The sequence below is a fragment of the Lissotriton helveticus genome, chromosome 8, assembly GCF_964261635.1.
Source record: "Lissotriton helveticus chromosome 8, aLisHel1.1, whole genome shotgun sequence".
Lineage (NCBI taxonomy): Eukaryota > Metazoa > Chordata > Amphibia > Caudata > Salamandridae > Lissotriton > Lissotriton helveticus.
In genome coordinates, this window is record NC_136069.1 from 349,468,671 (window position 1) to 349,474,956 (window position 6,286).

At 49.8% G+C, this 6,286-nt stretch overlaps 1 protein-coding gene across 1 annotated transcript in view; it reads right to left on the reverse strand.

Annotated features, from left to right (window-relative positions):
• SLC7A1 (solute carrier family 7 member 1) overlaps window positions 1–1,144 on the reverse strand; it is a 538,789-nt gene extending 537,645 nt beyond the window's left edge. Inside the window, exon 1 of the mRNA XM_078657133.1 lies at window positions 960–1,144. The gene's annotated coding sequence lies outside the window, so the exon portion shown is untranslated. The remainder of the gene's footprint in view (window positions 1–959) is intronic.
• Between the last annotated feature and the right edge of the window lie 5,142 nt (window positions 1,145–6,286).

Genomic DNA, 6,286 nt, shown 5'->3' on the forward strand with positions numbered 1-6,286 from the left:
TCCTAGTATCAAACAAGTTCCTTCAGGCACTGGCAGCTGGGCACAGATGTTGGGGAGATGGCACTGCCTATCGTTTATGACAGGTTATTAGCCCAAGTAAACACTTTTAGGTTGTAGCTCTAAATCTGCACATATCTACAGACCATTTACAAGTGGATTATTAAGCAGGCAAATGTATACTGAGTTCCAGAAAGCAGTGGCCTTGAAAGAAAGTAAGATACATTTTAATACTGCAGCTACGCTGCTGAGGAAAAAAACAGCTGTCAGCACGACCCTTACTGAATTTAGGAAAAAGTTGCTCAAGTGAAACCTGATGAAGGCAAGTGTTAGGATGCTGGGCCTTCTAAATCAATTAGTGCTAAATCTGGGAAATTATACATGGCAAGATACAGTGACTTAAATGTCATTTGATCGTAGTCTAGTAGCCAGCCCAGTGCAGCATTAGAAGAGCAGGAGAACCGTAATCTCACAAATAATCAGCCTGGATAGGGCGACGTTGTGTGTTTTTTATATATAACCGTGTATTACCAGCTAAATACTGGTGGATAAGAGCTATCTGTTTATAAACACCAGGATGTACCAAATGACATTCCCACATGAGATCTGTGCTCGGGAACCGAGATCGGTTGAAATTCAGAAGCAAGTGGCCAGAGAGTCACTTTGTCGCCTTTTCAAAACTCTCAAGCTGTTGCCGACCCAGGCTTGGTGTGCAACTAATAACAGAGACATCATCACTATGGTACCCTCTGGCAGCTCTCACGCTGCTGCGCGTCACCTGTCTACCTGCCCTTGGCCTGAGGTGAACAGGATCCATGGTTCTGTCAATGACGCCTCATGGCAGCTCGCGGGCCCCAGCCAGCACCTGGCATGCCCCCGCCCTGCCTCAGCCTGACAATGAGAACCTAGCACGCTCCCCGTCACTGACATGACCATGCCGGTGCCCTTCTCTAGGTACTCACCGGCCGCAGACGGGGGCTTATGCGTGTGCCCTCCTCCGGGAGAGGAAGCGCTCAGTGCCGTGCCAGAGACGTCGGTAGCCTTCTATGGGATCCCCCTCCTCGGGCAGCAGCGCGAGGACAAGGCGCACACCGCTCGGAGTGGCAGCCCACATGCGGGTGGGCGGTTAGATTCGAGATGGTGGGCTGTTCCTTCCGAAGGGGGCGGGGTTATTTACCGTTGGGCGGATCTTGTTTGTTTAATAGTCAATGCAGACGTTATTGGTCAGCACTGCCAGAGGAGCCCTTCTGGTACCGCCCACAGCCTGTCAATCAATGCAGACCTGCCGTCTCATTGATTGCCTTGGTGTATGGAATTTAGATGGAGTCGTCCAAATATTGAATGACGGGTAGAGTACAAAGATATGGAAAGACAAGCGGTTTTTTTTCACGGACATTCTTTAGTAACAACCAGAAAGCTGGTTCATGCTCAATGACAAGGACAGGAGCGATGCGAGGAGGAAATTCTGCTTACGTACCTTCAAAAAAAGCCTCCGATTGGATAAAAGAAAACACTGCCCTCCCCTCCCCCGCCCTGATGGTGCCGCCCCCGCTGTTGCATCAGAAAACAAAATCGCTCACCGCCCTGGAAGAGATGATCCAGCCGCACTTGGACCGGCGCTACGGTTATACCTAGTCCGTGCACGTTCCGCCCGAGGTCACCGGTGAATAGTCCGTTCTGACAGTTGAAGGGTTGGCTGTGACTCCTCGGTGGTCTCTGCCTCCCTCACAGAAATCCCCTCCAGCGGGAGAGCTACGAGTGCAGCTGCCGTTTGCAGCACAGCAGGGCACAGGTGGCGCTTAACAGATGAAACAGATGCAGAAGCAATGACGGGATAGCGTGAATCGGGCGCGAGCGTATTTTTAAGAGATCGGGAGGGCGCGTATATTTTAAGAGATCGGGAGGTTATGCCGTTTAATTCAGAGCTGCCAAGTTTTTATATGCATTTTGTGGCCTTTCTGTTTGCCCTGTACCCACATGTGATGGTTGCATTGCACGGGTCAAGTTACTGTACTCTGCCTAAACTGGAGCTCTCCACGTGGTGTAGGCACCGGTCTGTTTCTACACAAGTTTGCATATCCCACGTGTCCGTTAAAATAGTTGTCCCTTTTTTTTTATTATTGTACTTTCGTTATTCTTTATTAAGTAGTTAACATTTCAGTAAATTATTGCTCCGTTCAGCAGCTGCCCAGGGCCCGCACCAGAGCGCCACCACCAAACCTGCTGTGCCGATCTCATTGAAGAAAGGTGTCTATTTGCAATTTGGCTCCCTGGGCCTCTCTTGGATGTTGTGGGGAGGCCTTGGGGAGTGGGACACTTAATCTTGTGCCAGTTGCAAGGAGTTGCATTTAGTCCTGCAATTAGGCCTCCTGCCTGGCTGCCCTTTGAGAGACACCGCAGGACACCCATTGTCAGCACTTTACCATCTGCACAGTTTTATCTCCCAGCCCCCTGCAATTCTCACACCTTCAGCCTGATATGAGCTGTAAAAGAAGTGCTTGTAGGTGGCAGAGAGGGGAGCTGCAGCCCAGGAGGAGTCTTCAAAAAGCAGCTTCCAGAGCACTGAAGGTGTCACTCATGTAAATTAGAGGGGCCTAGCACATTCCCCAAATTCGCAGGACCCCAGAAATCATAGAACCGGCCCTGCATATCAGATTAAACATAATGTTACTTGTAAAAATGTTTGTTATTAGGTGTTTGGCAGGCAGGAGTTGTGCCCCTAACTCTGTGGGCTTTTCGGGTGGGTTGTGGAATCCAAACATCCAGCAGCTGGACAAGGCAACATACATACCGACATTTTAGAAGAGGAAAGTGAGAGTTTAAAAAAAAAAACATTTTGGAAAATGTATCCCTCCCCTATTGACTTGTATTGGAGCGGGGCAATACTGCCCAAACGAAGCCATTTTTTGCATAAAAAATCGTGAGTCTTTCGCTGAACTCTGGTATATTGGCATGTATGGGGCAAGGCCATAGTGTGCAGGATTAGAAGGGGTTATCATTGTACAGACTGTGGAGAAGTGTCTTTTCCTAAGTTAGCTGGTGCTACATCTGTTACTGGGAGAAAGGGACATGTTTATTTAAAGCATGCTGGCAGGTTTGGGTAGTGTTAGTTGGACGGCTAGACAGTGTCAGGTTTGGCTAGAGCGTTACAGGAGGAGAGTATTTTGCTATGGTAAAATGCAAGGTCATAGAGTAAATGCAGTTCTGGATGCTTTGTAGTTCATGTGGAATGAGGGGACTGGAAGTTTTAGTGGTTGTGTGCACGAAAGCAGGCTTGGGTTCATAGGAAGGTAAAGCCACCCAGGTGCTCATCATAGGGAGTTACAGCAGCTGTTGTGGCCTGCTCCACCTCTGTAAAGGAAAAGGGGGTGGGCAGCAAAAGCAGGCGACATGCATAACATAGAGCAGAGTGTTGCTGATTACACTATGGACAGGCCAATGAGGGCTGTGGCGACAGCCGGGCGTGATGGGAGAAGGAGAGGTGTCCTGCGCACTCACTTGTTGGTCTTGAAGCTCCACGACCTCTGTGTAGCAGATGGGGAATGCTCCCATTGAAAGGCAGAACAGGGTATCTCTGCCTGTGGTGCTAATGCATGTGCGGTATGTAGACAGGCAGGGGGTGGTTCTCCATTCTGTTGTGAGACCCACCCCAGCGTGCTTGGTGGAAGGGGGAACAGGATCGGCTGATAGGCTTAAGCTTGCTGCCTGACTCCCTGGGGCCTCATTATATAAGTCTGATAAAGACTACTGGACCTCCCGGCGTAATCCCATATTCAGTTCCTGTTACTTTACAGTTGTGCTGCCTACTTCATGGAAAGGATTCATACTCAGTCCACTGTGGTGACTTGACCACCATCCCAGGGCACTAGGACCCTGTGGGCAACGGGGCAGCGTCCAGGTCACTGGACATGACTTCCTGTGGGCAGGCAGGAAGCGGACACTCACGATCAGGACGAGGAAGAGGACGGACGCAAGAGGCGCCCAGAGCACATGTATGAATAAAGATATGTAAACCGGTACCTGGCTCCTGCGTAGTCATTGCCGCGCAGAGGCACCAATATACGACAACTGGCGACGAGGCGGTTTGGAAATCCACGCGTGTGCGTCCCTCGCAACAAAAGACAACAGGAATACAGGAGGCCACCCTGCATCGCTGTCTGGGGAAGAGGAGCTCATCACTGAAGCGGGAGCCCACCCCGACTGAAACGGACTGCGGGAAAGACTGCCGGCTGGGACCCCGTCTGATCGGGTAAGCGCTGCTGAAAAGAGCGCGAAGAAAGAAAATAGGCGCGAGCTCTCGCGAGAGTCTCGGCGGCCATCTTGGGGTCAGGCGGCCAGGGCCAATAGAAACGCTGCACGGCGGAGCGGCCATTTTGAAGCCAGGCAACGTTGCAGCAGGCGAGAAGGATCGCGAGACTTGGCGGCCATCTTGAAATCAGGCGCCCGGGCCAATGGGAAGGCTAGAATAACGGGCGGCCATCTTAGAAACAGGCAAAACGCCGAAAACAGAGAAAAGGAGTAGAATAAGCTCCGAATTGAGTGGCAAAGCAGTCACAGAAGATAGGAAAAGAGGCAGAAGGACAAGAAAAGGAAAAGAAATTGCAACACAATTAAAAAGGAGCAATTACAAGAGGAAGCCAAAGAGGTGGAAAAAAAAAAATAAAGAAAAAAAAACAGGAAAATATATAATAAAGGCATAACAGTACAAAGGCAACAGAAGGGCCAAAGACAGAGAAAATGCCAGAAACAAAGCACAGTGCACAGTATCGCACACCACTACCATTCAGTGTGTCAGAACCACAAGTGGGAATTCGATGGGAGAAGTGGATTGTGAAGTTTGAGCGCTATGTGGAGGCGACTGATGTGGTAGACGGAAAGAAACTAGGGCTATTCCTGAACCTTGCGGGGGATGAAGTGGAGGACCTCCTCATCACTCTGCCCCCGAGCGAAATAAAAACATATGACAAGCTGATCAAATGCTTGACGACGAAGTTTGATCCACAAAGGAATGTCGATTTTGAAAGGTACAATTTCAACATGGCGTTTCAACAGCAGGACGAGTCAATGGATGATTTCGCAACAAGGCTGAGAAAACTGGTGGCTCATTGCGAATTTGAGAACTTTGACAATGAACAGGCCCTTCGCCTAAGATTGATAGAAGGCTGTCGCGACACAGACTTTCGCACAAGGCTACTTAAAGAACCGACGAGTGTAGAAAAGATTCTAGACTTGGCAAGAGCGGAGGCCAGGGCAATGGTGCAAGCCAGGCAGATGGACCGAAAGGGAGAACATCTACACCGGATGACAGACACCCGCAAGACGGGCAACTGGAAGAAAGGATCAAAGGACCAAGGAGCAAGAAAGGAGGGCTCGAAAGAAGGCTCTCAATGCTACAGGTGCGGTTTGGACTTCCCACACCGAGGAGCATGCCCGGCCTTTGGTCAGACATGCAGAAAATGCAACAAACCCGGCCATTTTGCCACCATGTGTCAAGGGGCACGTTTCAGAAATGAAAGAGGAAAACAAAGAGTGACAACAACCAAACACGTACGGCACATGGAAGCGACTGATAGGAGCTCGTCGGCGGGGTCGGAAGACGAAGATGAGGAACAAAGACCGGCAGGAAAGGTAGAACGCCTTTACCTCATGTCCACAGAGGAAGGGCAGGAGGAGGAGCACATCCGGTTAGTGGACAGGAAGTCTATAAAAAAGACGGATTGGGTGACCATCGACGTAGGGCCCCATCAAACAGAATTTGTGCTAGATAGCGGGGCCACATGTAACATCATGTGTGCCACAGAATATGATAAGATGAAAATAAAGCCTCCACTTAGACCGTCAAATGTCAAAGTATTCACATGGGGTGCACAGAATCCAGTAACAAACATGGGGAAATTCACGGAAACCATGACGCACAAGGGCAAGACCGTCACGGAAGACATACACGTGCTACGAGGAGACATTCCTGCACCATGCCTACTGAGCAATGTAACGGCCAAGATAATGGGCCTACTAAAAATGATGTACCACATGTCAGCCAGAGAAAACATCCTACAAGAGTACCCGGCACTAACGAAAGGTCTTGGAAAATTAAAGGGAAGACAAATAACCTTACACATAAATGAATCAGTCAGGCCTATGGCCCAGCATCACAGAAGGGTGCCCATTCATCTACAACCTCAGGTAGAGGAAGAAATAAAGGCGCTACTGGAACAAGACATCATCGAGCCAGCAGAGGGGCCAACGCCATGGGTATCACCAATAGTGGCGGTGCCTAAAAAGGATGCTG